The sequence below is a fragment of the Cyprinus carpio genome, chromosome B4 (genome assembly GCF_018340385.1).
Source record: "Cyprinus carpio isolate SPL01 chromosome B4, ASM1834038v1, whole genome shotgun sequence".
NCBI lineage: Eukaryota > Metazoa > Chordata > Actinopteri > Cypriniformes > Cyprinidae > Cyprinus > Cyprinus carpio.
The window spans coordinates 32,053,897-32,067,986 of NC_056600.1; the positions used below are offsets into that span (position 1 = coordinate 32,053,897).

The 14,090-nt window shown below is 34.5% G+C and overlaps 1 pseudogene; it reads left to right on the forward strand.

Moving 5' to 3' along the window:
* The first annotated feature begins 11,005 nt into the window (after nt 1–11,005).
* Nucleotides 11,006–14,090, forward strand: part of LOC122137187 — a 34,844-nt pseudogene continuing 31,759 nt past the window's right edge.

Consider the following 14,090-nt stretch of genomic DNA (forward strand, 5'->3'; position numbering starts at 1 on the left):
TAACTGACAAGTGGAAGACTTAGATTAATAAAACCTGATATTTCATCAACAGTTGGTAGTTCGAAAATGTAAAATAGAGACAAAAGAGAATCACGGGAGGGTAAATACGACAGATCAGATGACATTATTTTGAGAAATTAATTGTTAGTATTAAAAAAGGTCATTAAATTGTTGCATAGATCACTAGACTATAGATGAGAAGGAAGGGTATCAGGAGGCTGTAGGATATTATTTACTGTATTAAACAAGGACGTTGTATTCCCTTCACCTAACCCAATTATATTAGAGTAGTTATCAGATTTGGCAGGTAAAAGAGCGTTCTTGTAAGAGAGCATATGATCTGTGTACATATCCTTATGAACATTAAGTCAAGTGATGCCCCTTAGTTTTAAGCTGTCTTAGTTCTGGTGTAAACCAGGGTGCAGAATGAGTAAAATAAACAGTGCAAGTTTTTAAAGGTGCAAGTGCATCAAGTACACTGTGCAGTTCCTCGTTATAATAAGAAGCCAAGTCATCTGGAGTAGAGAAAGCATTGCTCCTCAAGAAATTGTCCAATCCATCAGAAAGAGCAGATAGATCGATGTTCTTGATATTGCAAAATTAAATGGAATGACCCAAGTTGTTTTTTTTTTCAACCATAAAGTTAACATTGAATGATATTAACTTATGATCTGATATGGGCAAATCTAAAGCATGACAATTGGAAGGTGTTACACCAAAACAACAAATAAGGTCAAGAATATGGTCCTTACTATGAGTCGGAAAATCAACAAATTGCTGTATTCCAAAACTGTCGAGGCATGATATAAAATTCCTAGTGAGAGTATTGTTGACATTGTCCATGTGTATATTAAAATCGCCCAATATAATAACATTTTGAGATGTAGAACTCAGTAAAGTTAAAAATCAGAAAAATCATTTAAAAAAACTAGTATTGCTCCTGGGTGGGCGATAAACATAAATCGCAAGACTTTTTGCCAGGATCGCAAGAGGTCACAGAGACCTTTCCAATGCAAGTTCCCCACAAAAAGTCAATAAACATTATTTGAAACATATTATTCAATATATAGATTTTACTAGTATCAGTAGAATCTGTGTCCCATTCACTGAGACACTATATGACAAAGCAAGGAGAATTTTACCATTTAAATGCTGAAATTTTGCTTAATTTACAATGCATAAAAATGCATATGAGTATGTAATTACATGTAATAGTAGCCTATGTAATTAAAATGAATTTCAATAAATACACATATTGTTAAAAATCACAGATTATTTGTTATTTGTCACATGTAGAAGACCATTTTTGGCCGTGGGTAATCGGAGGATTTTCCACCCGGCTACCACTGCAAGTATATTTCAGACCTGTGGGAAGCACAGCATTGTTCATTTTTATTTCTACATGGCTCTCTGCAATAGCACTCTGATTATTCAATCATGCCAGCTAGTGGTCTGTTATTGATACAACCACAACTGCTACTGATTGATACAACTGATAACGGAGCGCTCAAGCAGGTACTGCGAGTCATGTTGAGGTCATTAAAATGTCAGGTTATTATTTTGCGTTCAATTGTTTACTTATCAGACAAGTGGCCACATGATAAGAGGGAAAATTACACAGTGTAGTTTTTATCACCCTGCAGAGTTTCTTTTGCAAAATAATCTGCTGACTGTACACGATCCCTCAGTTTGGGAATCACTGGAGCAGGTGATTTGTGATCTATTAGTTTGGTCTGTTACGATGGTCTGTGTTAGATTACTGACGCCTGTGTAGTACAGCGTTACACACAGAGGACAAAAACGTTCAGCCTCAACTCTTTATTGTCATTGTTTTTAAATTTGCAAAGCGTACCAAATTGAACAAAACAATATAAATGCAAAATTTGAATTCATGGATAATATATAACGGTATCCACGGTATAGCAAAATCCATATCATGGAACAGCATAATACCGGTAGTCACTTTCATACTGGTATAGCGCCCACCCCTAATCTAAAGTCAGAAAACACTGTTATTTTCCCAGAATATACATTTATACATAGTCATTTGTCCATGATTTTGAAACGGTTTGTTCGATTCAGTTGTAAACCCCTCCCTTCCATAAGCCTACTCTACTCTGATTGGTCAGCTGGCCAATTGTGTGTTGTGATTGTGTCAAGTTAGCGAGCGCTACCGTCTGTGTTTCCAAGTCCGCAGTTGTTTTGATGTTGTGGGTTGTAGGGACCCCAACAGTGGTGGACGAAGTACACAAATCAAGTACTTGAGTATAAGTACAGATACGTATAATAAAATATTTATCTAGTAAAAGAACTCCTTTTTCAATTTTACTCAAGTGAAAGTACAAAAGTACTCGATTTTTTATGTACTTAAGTAGAAATTACTGATAGATAGATTTGTTTTGCAATTTTATATACACTATTTAATTTAATGTTATATTAGAACATATTTTTATAATCCTACTGCTCAAAATACCTGGGATTTTCCCAAAACAACCACTATATGGAGTTGAGATATATTTTTGTTGTTGGACTATTTTGATGAGAGTGATGTAGTAATGTTCATTAAGAGAAAACAGATCTGACCATCTGATTTTCACCAATAAGACAAAAGTGTTTTAAAGTTTGTTGTTTTGCAGAACATCACAGTTATATATGACATGAGAATAAGGGCTGAAGTTAAGAAGAACATTTTAAGGAAAATATAATTATATTTTCATAATGATTTTTTTCCTCTCAAACCTTGTCTGTGGTGTAAAAACACCGCTGGCCAAATACTCCCAGAGGGCATCACTTCTCACTTTGATAACTACTGTAGTAACACTTTTGAACATCACAGCCTTTCTTTTTCCCCCAGATGTAATCTAGGTGGTTGGATTAAAATATTAGGACTTTATATCTAAAAATTACCTCAATTTAGCACCAACAAGCTTGTTAGCTAGACAGTTCGCATCAGCAAACAATATTTACTTATTTTCAGTATGGTTATGAATAAACATATTTATGTCTACTCAGCTAGTTAATCCAAACAATATAAACATTTATACTGTCAATAAACAATCTAAAAACATACGTCACATACAATAATTAATCCTAAAATTCGACATTAGTAACTTAATTTTGATGCGCTCGCTCACAATATCTCCCAGTTCTTACTTGTGAATTCAGTTCACTTGAGACTCACACTAAACGGATCATTTGAATCCGTGAGTTGTCGACTCGAGAACAGCTGCAATCGGATCATTCTAATTCGTGAAAGAATCGTTTGGTGCGATTTGCGGACCGATTTAAAAGGTTCATTGAAAAGAAACAGTTCATTCATGAATCAGACACCACTTCTGCATGTCAGAGCATGTGATATATATTATAAGGAGTAACGATATGTTTTATGAAATGAAGTTAAGTAAAAAGTACTATACTTTGGATTGTAGTGAAGTAAGAGTTAATCAAAATAAAACTCCTCCAGTAAATTACAGATACTTGAAAAATGAACTTAACGAAATAAAGCTATTCCATTACTGTCCACCATTGGCAATATGTATTTCACTAAGAATAAATCTGACATGTTTTATCATTCGTTTTCTTCAGTTGAAAAAGTTCAACCTGCCACAGGCACAGATGACACAGTTTTACTCGGCTGTTATCGAGTCGGTTCTGTGCTCTTCTATAACTCTCTGGTTTGGGTTAGCCAGCAAATCAGATTTAAGATGGGTTATATAAGTTATTAGGTTAGGAAGTATATAGCCCCTCCTTGGGACGAGGTATGGACATACTGCGTCAGTGTGTAAATCTAAAATTAGGTGTACGCGTTGTGGAGGGGAGCATGAATTTGGGAAATGCGGAGAAGGTGTAGGATTGAAGTGTTGCAACTGTGCAGGTAGTCACAATGCGGCACACTGAGGTTGTGAGGTGAGAAAAAGGGCAGTGGAAGTACAACAGGATAAAGGCAAAAATAATCTTACTTATGCTGAAGCTGTGAAGGTAATAAATGGTAGGAATAGGCAAAGTAGGACAGACAGAATGGAGAATGGAAAAGGAGGTGAAGGGACTAGAAGAATAGTTGAAGGCAGAATACCAGAAGATACAATGATAGTAAGTAAGAGAAATTTTGTGCTCTTCATGGTAGAGGTAATTAACTTTACAGCACAAACAGAAAGAAGAACAGAAAAATTACAAATAATTGTAAAGGCGGCAGAGAGATTTCTAGAAATAAAGAAAATCCTTAGTACTGAATCTCAGTCAAGTCAGGAGATATGGTTTGGTTAGTATTTTTATGTTAATTATCTTACAATAGAATGCCAGAAGCCTTTGTGCCAATGGTTAAGAATTTAAAGGATACGTAAGCCAAATGAAAGCTAAGCCAGATGTAGTATGTATTCAAGAGTCATGGTTGAATCCTAGATTAGATTTGGTTTTAAAAGGATATAAGTGTGAGAAGAGACAGGGAAGAAGGAAAAGGTGTATCACATTTTTAAAAGAGGGAATGCCTTATAGAGTTTTGGAGAAAGAGGTAACATTGGAGTATATATTTGTAGAAATATGGTATGGAAATAAGAATTATGTTATAATAAACTTTTACAATCCATGCAAAAGATTAACACAATAAAGTATGGAAGCTTTTTCATCTTCAGAATTAAAGAGGCGATTAGAAAACACTAAGGATTCAACTCCATGACAAGATGGAATTAGCTATGTAATGTTAAAAAAGTTAAGTGATGAATCTCTTAAAATCATTCTAGAGTTTTATAACAGGGTATGAGAAGAAGGGACCTTACCTAAGAGCTGGAAAGAAGCTTTAATAATTCAGATTAAAAAAAAAGGTTAAGACCCAAGTACGTCTTTAAACTATAGACCGATAGCATTAATTTCACATTTAGGTAAATTAATGGAAAAAATTATTACAGATCATTAAATGTACCAAATGGAGATTTTTTTTTTTTTTTTTTTTCATATCAAAATGGTTTTAAACATGGAAAGGGAACAATGGACTCAATTATTAATTTGGAATCAGATATTAGGAAAGCTTTGATAAATAAAGAAACTGTAATAGCATTTTTCTTTGACGTGGAGAAAGCTTATGAAATGTTATGAATGGAGGGTTTGTTGATAAAATTAGATCAAATTGGGATAGATGGAAAATTATATAACTGGATTAAAAAGTTTTTAATTGATAGAAATATTAAAGTAAAGATTGGGGAATGTATATCAAGGAAAGAAACAATTGAGAATGGAACTCCTCAAGGGTGTGTCACAAGTCCTTTGTTGTTTATTATTATGATAAATGACGTATTTGCAGCATTAGATAGAAATATAAATAAATTGTTGTTTGCAGATGATGGAGCTCTGTGTAGGAATGTAGATTATATTGGTAATAAAATGCAAACTGCTGTAAATAATGTTGAGAGGTGGTCTTATAAATGGGGTTTTAAATTCTCAGTGGAGAAAACCAAATATATATATTTTTACAAATAAAAAGTCAAGTATAAATTTAAAGATGAAGTTATATAATAAAGAGTTAGAACAGGTTAAAGTGATAAGATTGTTAGGTATGTGGTTGATACTGAAGCTACATGGAATCACACATAAATAAGATGGTGGCTAAATGTTAGAAGATTTTAAATGTAATGAGGTGTATTTCAGGACGTGAATGGGGACAATGATAAGAGCAATATTAATTTATGGTTGTATGACATATGGTTCAGCTACTAAGTCACAATAGTCGTGTTTCCACTGTCGGGCCAAAAGCGGGCGTGCTAGTGCGTGCCAAGTCCAGTCACGTTTCCACTGCCACTTCCAGGGCTTGAACGTGCCTCGTCGGGGCTTCCTCGGGGCCAACGGCCCGGGTTTTTTGGCCCAACGAAAACCTTGGGCCAAAGCGGGCCAGCTGGGGCTAGAGGAGTGGTTATGAACAAAGGTGGAGTTTCTCCACGTCTGGAGCACGTCAGCGCCGCTGATCATTTCATGAAGCTACAGCTATAACACCAGCATTAAACACTTTTTAAAATAAGATCTCTAAGGCCTTGTTTACACTGCAGGTCTTGATGCCCAATTCTGATTTGTTGACTATATCCATTTTTTTTTGGCTGTCCGTTTACACGTTCTTTCAATTGTGACCCATATCTGATTCATGTGTTTACACTTGCCATACCATCTGAAACATTGCACATGTGTTGTTGTCATTTACCACCTCCACATGTGCTTCCTTCTGAGAATAGTGTGACCTGTGCTGACAAAATGAGTCACAATGAGCAATTACAAAATAAAAATAAAAATGGGGGGAAATGAAATTCTCCATTAAAAGACCTTCAAAATGATTTGTTTTTTTTTATTTATTCGTCTTTTTTGGTCAACAAGAAAAATTCCATTTGCATCATTTTGCACAGGAAAAAATTAAACTTACAAGTACATACATACAATTGTACATATGCATGTACACGTACATAACCATACAAAATAAAATAATTACAAGATCATAAAAAAAGAAAAGAAAAAAGAAATATTTATACTCTTATTGACCAAAAGGTGTAGACTGAAGCTAAACGCTTATTATGCCTACCCTTAACTCCACACAAGCAGCACTAATTGACATTAATTTAATATGACAATATAGAATATTCTCAATTTATATTTAGAAGAACATGCATTATTATTATTATTATTATTATTGCTATTATCATCACTACTACTACTAACATTATCATCACTATTCAGTATATCTTTCCATTACCAGTCCTTTATAAAGTATTTTAAACTGTGTTAATGAACTAGCCTTTTTTAACTCATCAGGGAAGCTATTCCAAAGCTGAACAGCTTTATTTGATGGGCAGTTTCTTCTTAAATTGGTTCTACAATATGGTATATTAAACATATATGTCCCTCTAAGGTCGTAATTACTGTCTCTCAAGCTAAACATAGCTTGCAAGGACTGAGGGAGGGTATGTTGCCTTGCCTTATACACAAGTTTAGCAGTAAACAAATCTACCAAGTCGTAGAATTTTAATGTTTTCAACTGGGTAAACAAAGGATTCGTTGGGGTATTATATGGAGAATGTGTAATTATTCTGATGACCTTTTTTTGTAGTAGAAAAACTGGAGTAGTTCTAGATTTATATGTATTTCCCCAGATTTCTATTCCATATGTTAAATATGGAGTGATGAGAATACTGTACAATATATATAATGCACTTTTATTCAAAATATATTGCAATTTATATAAAATTGCAATTGTTTTTGATATTTTCTTTTGAACATTTTATATATGGTATGTCCATGCCATTTTATGATCTATAATCACTTCTAAAAGCTTAATGTAATTAACTCTTTCTAACAAATTATTATCAATTTTAATTTTAATATAATTTTCTATCAATTTATTATTAAATACCATGAATTTTGTTTAAGATAAATTCAAAGATAATTTATTTGAGTCGAACCAGCTCTTTAGTTTGTACAGTTCTCTCTCCACTACCATTACCAACTCTTCCAGATTTTGACCTGAGCAATAAACATTGGTGTCATCAGCAAACAAGACATAATTGAGCACATCAGACACCTTACAAATATCATTAATATAGAGCAAAAATAACTTTGGTCCCAACACCGAGCCTTGCGGAACTCCACAACTTATTCTCTGCAATTTAGAATCTACACCATTTATGTGTACATACTGAAGCCTATCTGTTAAGTAATTTTCAACCCAAGAATGTGCTATCCCCCTAAAACCATACTTTTGCAATTTATGTAAAAAAATATTGTGATCTATTGTGTCAAAGGCTTTCTGTAAATCTAAAAAAATTCCAACTGTGTACTGTTTTTTATTTATTGCTTGTGTAATATTTTCAACTAAATTAATAACTGCCATAGTTGTGGACCTATCTGCTCTAAAACCAAATTGTTGTTCCGTTAAAATATTATTTAATTCTATATAATTATCCAGCCTTTTAACAAATAACTTTTCTAATATTTTGGAGAATTGAGAAAGCAAAGAAATGGGTCTATAATTAGAAAACAAATGCTTGTCACCATCTTTATGTAACGGGAGAACTTTGGCTATTTTCATTTCATTTGGAAAGATACCGGTTTTGAATGACTGGTTACAAATGAAGGTAAAAGGCTGAACAATATTATACATTATTTCCTTAACTATACACAAATCCAACCCATTTTTATCTACCGATTTTTTTCCTTTGCAAGATCTCACAATTTTTAATACTTCATTTTCGTTAGTTGGGCTTAAAAAAAATGAGTTTGAGCTCTTGTGGATAGAATCGATGTTTATAGATTTATTTTGTGGATGCGCTATTTTATTTGCTAAGTTATAACCAATTTTGACAAAATAATCATTAAACTCATTTACAATTTCATTAATATTATTTATAATTCTATTATCTTTAATAAAATGATTTGGATACTCACCCTTATATTTTCTTTTATGTATTACACTATTTAGCACTTTCCATGTTCCTTGTATATTTTGTTTATGTTCTATCAATAATTTTGTATAGTATTCTTTTTTACTGTTTTTAATTATATTTACCAATTTATTCTTATATTCTTTATATTTATTTTCAGCATCTCTTGTTCTAGATTTCAGAAATGTTCTGTACAATATATTTTTCTTCTTACATGCTTTTATGATACCTTTAGTAAACCAAGGTTTCTGTATTTTATGATTGACTTTGATTGCTTTAAGTGGACAGCATTTATCATAATTATTTAATATTTTTTCCAGAAAAATATCATAAGCCTCATTTGGGTTTTCATAACTATAGACATCATCCCAATTTTGCCTGCCCAGTTCCTCTTTAAATACTTCTATTGCTTCTGGTGTCCTATGTCTCACAATTCTGGACTCATATATTGACCTGGAACTTACTTTAAATACATTTTGGAAGACTGCAAAAACAGGTAGATGGTCACTAATATCGGTTATTAAAAGCCCTGCGTCTAATTGATCCATTTCGTTGGTGAAAATATTATCTATTAATGTTGCTGATGTTGTTGTTATCCTACTTGGTTTTACTATTACTGGAAATAATGTTATATTATAGAAGGTGTTAATAAAATCAGTGGTCCCTTTATGTTCTCCCGGATTAAGCAGATTAACATTAAAGTCCCCACAGACAATATAGGTCCTGTTTCCACTTTGACTTTGATAAAAAAATGCTATAAATTCATTGAAGATTTCAAGTGGTGAACCAGGAGTCCTATACATACAACTAACAGTTACATTTTTTCGTTTTTCAATTTTAACTTCAACAGTCACACATTCTAAAACATTATCAATTGTTGTTGACATATTATTTACTAGATTGGATTGTAAGCTAGAATCCACATAAATAGCAACTCCACCTCCTTTTTTGTCTTCCCTATTCATTACAAACAGTTCATATCCATCTAGCTCTACATCTGATACCTTATCCTTATCCAGCCATGTTTCAGAAACAGCCACTATACTAAACTTTGGAAAACTGTTTAAATAGTCTTTAATTTTAGCAAAATTTTTCCATAGACTTCTACTATTGAAGTGTATTACAGATAAAGATTGTTTCATATTAACTTTACTATTAAACTGTTCTTCTGTATAATACTGACAATTTGGTTCATTATAAAGATAAGTTTCTGGGTCAATTTCTCTCTCAATGTCATACTTATTGGGTCTGATAAATCTAAAATTATTAAAATTATGCAAATCAAATAAGTTGTTGGATGTGTCAGATAAATCTATGTCATCATCTTCATGAATGCCTAAATTAGAAATTAAGTTTATATCATTTTCAGGGTCTGTATCACTCATTACTAATATTCAAACTTAATCCTTCCCCATCCCCACTAATAGAATAGTGAACAGAAGAAAACAAATAAATAAAAATGTCTACATCCAATTCATTTAGGCTATAAGATGAGAGTTGATCCTTGGTCTTTAGGCCGTTAAACACTCTATTTTTAACGTAAATCTTATATCCAAGTTTACAAGTCTGTCTTTTAACACAAAAAGCCTTCTTATTAGAGGAAATCAACTTAACATTAATTAAAGTACTCTTAATATAACAAAATTTGTTTAGCAATGTCCCCATAATATTCATTTGAACTTATGATTATATACTATAGTCATAATCACAATACAGCTATTTTTTTTTGTTTTATCTTTGCTATTATAAATAAGAACAGATGCAAAAAAAAAAAACAGAACAAATAGCCTAGAAAGAAACATAATGCATTTCCTTTATCATTTTATATCTAAAGCATTCATGTACGAAAAACAGTCAATTGTAAAAATAACTTGGGTGTTCATTACAAATAAATTGATTATTAAAACTACAAAAGCAGTTCAGTTAAGAGCAGCGAGTGATTCCCTCTTTTCTTTTATTGTAAGATTAACATTATGATAATGATACACTGTAATGCACGGATCTAATATAATGTTACACATCAGATGTTTCCCCAACAGTTCCCCAAGCGTTCACTTAAGACAGAGAAGATGATGTTTGCGTGAACACTGAAATACTGTAATCCTGTATATGTGTGTATTTATCGGGATCGCGCTCCATTATATGGAAGCACTTCTGACGACAGTCAGTGCGAGAAGTGAGCAGAGAAAAGGTGATCCTCTCAGAAAATGTACAAATAAAAATAATTATTAATTTATTTAATTATAATTTTTTTTGCCTGTAGCTCAAAATAGCCCGTGCGAATTTACACTCATTTTGCCAGCACGGGTCACATATGACGTCATTAAACCGCGGAGAAGTACCAAATTGTCGCAGATTTAATGACATACAGAACGCAATGCCTCAGAAAATCCGATCTGCCTGTTTCCGATCTGATATATCCGATTTATTTCCACATATGAATGAGGCCTGAAACCGATCTTGAAATATCCGAATGCATGCGTTTTTTTTCCTGTTTACGCTGTCATAGAACAGATCCGATCTGTGTCACATATGAGACTAGCAGTGTAAAACGAGGCATTGGAGTCATCTACACTTAATACAACCATTGGAGGGAAGAGGAAGGAATTCAAGAGGGAGAAGATAGATTTAGACTTGGACATACAGGTCTTAATTCAACAATTAACATATAAGAGGAAACACCCTGCAGGATTGTGTGATTGGTGTGCTGTTAAACAAACAGTGGAACATTTTCTCATTAAGTGTAATAGATATTCAGTAGATGGCGGTAATGCTCTTTTAAGAATGCGAACCGCCAATAAGCACAAAGAAGAAGAAAAAAAAGACTTTTATTTTGGTCTGGCGATGTGACGTCATAAGGCTGCGCCGCATCAGTTGTTGTTGGGTGCCTGCATGCAGGGGTGATAGAGAAAGAGCAGACAGATTATACAGCGAAGGAGAGCTTAGGAAGAGAAACAGATGTCCGTATTTCCTTGAGGAGGGCGGAACTGAGGGAAAGAGTTAAAGAAGGCTTAATAAAAGACTTAATAAAGAGAACTGTACAAAAGAATTTAGTTCAAACTTTGACCTGTGGAGGGCGTTAATACGTCCAGAAACGTCTACACTGCCGGAAAGATAGAAGAAGAAGAGGAGGCTGCGGCGCGCTCCCGCGTCTGTGATTCGACTGAAGAAAGGTGAGCGCTTTATTCAAATGTTAAAAAAATAATAATAACACTCGTTTACGTTCGCGCGTGCTGAACGTAAACAACACTGATTACTTTTGCTGCGTCCAGTCCGTCCTAAATAATATTCGAAAATAGAATTATTATGTCCCAAATCATAGTATGGTGAAAAGTATGCCACAGATTGGATGGTCTGCTACTCGAGATTAAACTGCACAGTGCAGATCGATGCACGCTCTAACAGTTCGATTAGAACTACAAACACGCATAACATGTGTTTAAAAACTACAAACATGGCGGATACGCGACACCAACGGACAGGCGGAGAAAGGAGAAATGTCTAACCTATTTTTTTTATTTTAACGATGTGCTTCCTTGCTATGTTTTTGTGCCTTGATAATGGTAGTGTCTTGCTGTCTGTGGAGGGTCAGAGAACTTTTCTGAATTGATCAAAAACATCTTAATTTGTGTTGGGAAGATAAAATCAAAGGTTTTACGGTTTGGAAAGACATGAGGGTGATAATTAAAGGGATACTCCACCCCAAAATGAAAAGTTTGTGGTTCAACCATCAGTGGTTCAATCTGAATTTTATGAAGCGATGAGAATACTTTTTGTACATGAGGAAAACAAAAATAATGACTTTATTCAACAATTCGTCTACTCTGTTTCACTCCACATCACCGTAGTGCAATTTTGGAGAATATGAGCTGAACGCAGACAGCTTACATCCTCTGTGTCAGTCGTGACCGAGCGGCAACCTCGCGCTCTCTCTCGTGAAGCCAACAAGGAAGTGACTAAAACTGTAATTCATCGACTGGCCGCTTGAGGCTGGCTGCAAAATGGAGTCAGTCCCATAGACTCCCCATGTTAAAATGCCCAACTTTACAACAGAAAAAAAAACATGTTTACAGCCTGGTTCAAAAAATGATTTTGGTTTATATAGCTAATTTTGCCCTTCATGATAACTGTGAGGGGGTGAATTTGTTTTATAACTCATCCATTTAAATTATATTAAGCCTTAAAGTTCTGCATAATTAAGGGCGTGGCCACGTGAGTGACAGGTGGATTGCCGCTGCTGACAATGCCGTCGAGCTAGGTGGGCGTGGCTTCAGCAACCAGCTCCCGCCTTGATTATCTGGGACGCGCTGCCAAGATGGCGACGGCCTGCTCTGCACACTTTCAGCTTCAAAATCAAAATCTTGCTCTTCAGGGGCCGGTTGCACCAGCTGGACGTGCACCCGGTCGTAAGACTAGGCCGGACTTAAAATGCACTTTAAGTCATGCGTAGAATTTATACCCGTTGCACCATCTCGGCGTAGTGCTACGTCTGAGACTAAATCTTACGCCTAGTCAGAGGTAGCTGGAAAGTGAAAACTCATGATTTGCTCGGACATTATTCGTTTTTAGGATTCATGTCTGTTAGTTCATTTATACTGCAGATGTGAATTGTAATGTTTATGGTCTTTTTGGGAAGGATAAGCGCTATCAATCGCAAAGCTCGGTGTAGAATATAGCTCATACCACACTGTCGACAGTAATCGAATACAAAATATATTTCTGTACAGCATGTAATAATTATGCAGTAAAATATTACATATGAACTGGGATTATTAAAAGAAACTGAACCGTTTAACATCTGCTTGGAAGGACAGTGTAAATGCTTGGAAATATTTCACGTCTTTAATTCCATTCATTATTTGTAGCGTGCCTGCTTCCAGTAGTCGCAATAAGTGTTGTGCTTTGTTACTTTTAATCGGAAATAAAAGCCCACCAATCAGATTTTGCTTTCAAGTATTTTCACAAAATACAAACTATAAACGTGTTTTTTTCAGTCACAGAAAGACGCCAGTAAAACACAACGTTACGTAAAGTCACATTTACCTCAGGAAAGACATTAATTGCACATAAACTTGATTGTAGCCTTAGCTATAAAAAAATAACTCTAGAGAGAAGCATTGTATTACATTTATTATATTTTACTTAACCTTCATGAAATCTGCCATAGAATGTGCAGGGAGCCTTCAGATATAAAAACGCAGACTTGTTAGGAAATCTTTACTCAATGAAATCCTGGCGCGGTGGCTTCACATGTTGTGTCTTGAGCAATTCAGTTCTATATTAGTAGTTGTAGCCATTGCAGCGTGAACGTCATCTCAGCCATATCTATAACTGCGGGAGAATGTGTCAGCATGGACACGCATTGTCTACGCCTGGTGTAGTTGCGCCTGATCGTAGTTTCAGTTGGTGCAACAGGTGTAAATATTTATCATAAAGCTGGACGTTGCAACGTCCAGCGTAGGGCTTACACCCAGCTTTTTTACGTCTAGCTGGTGCAGTCGGCCCCAGGAGTCTACGGTTGACGTCACGGACACTTTTCATGTTTTTATACAGTCTATGGTCTCATGTTTTTAGACATTTAGACACATTCTGTGTGAATGGCCCCCAATGCTATGATGAAAAAGTTGCTTTTGTTAAACATAAACTTTTATGAACAGAATGAATAAGACTGATTTACCTGCA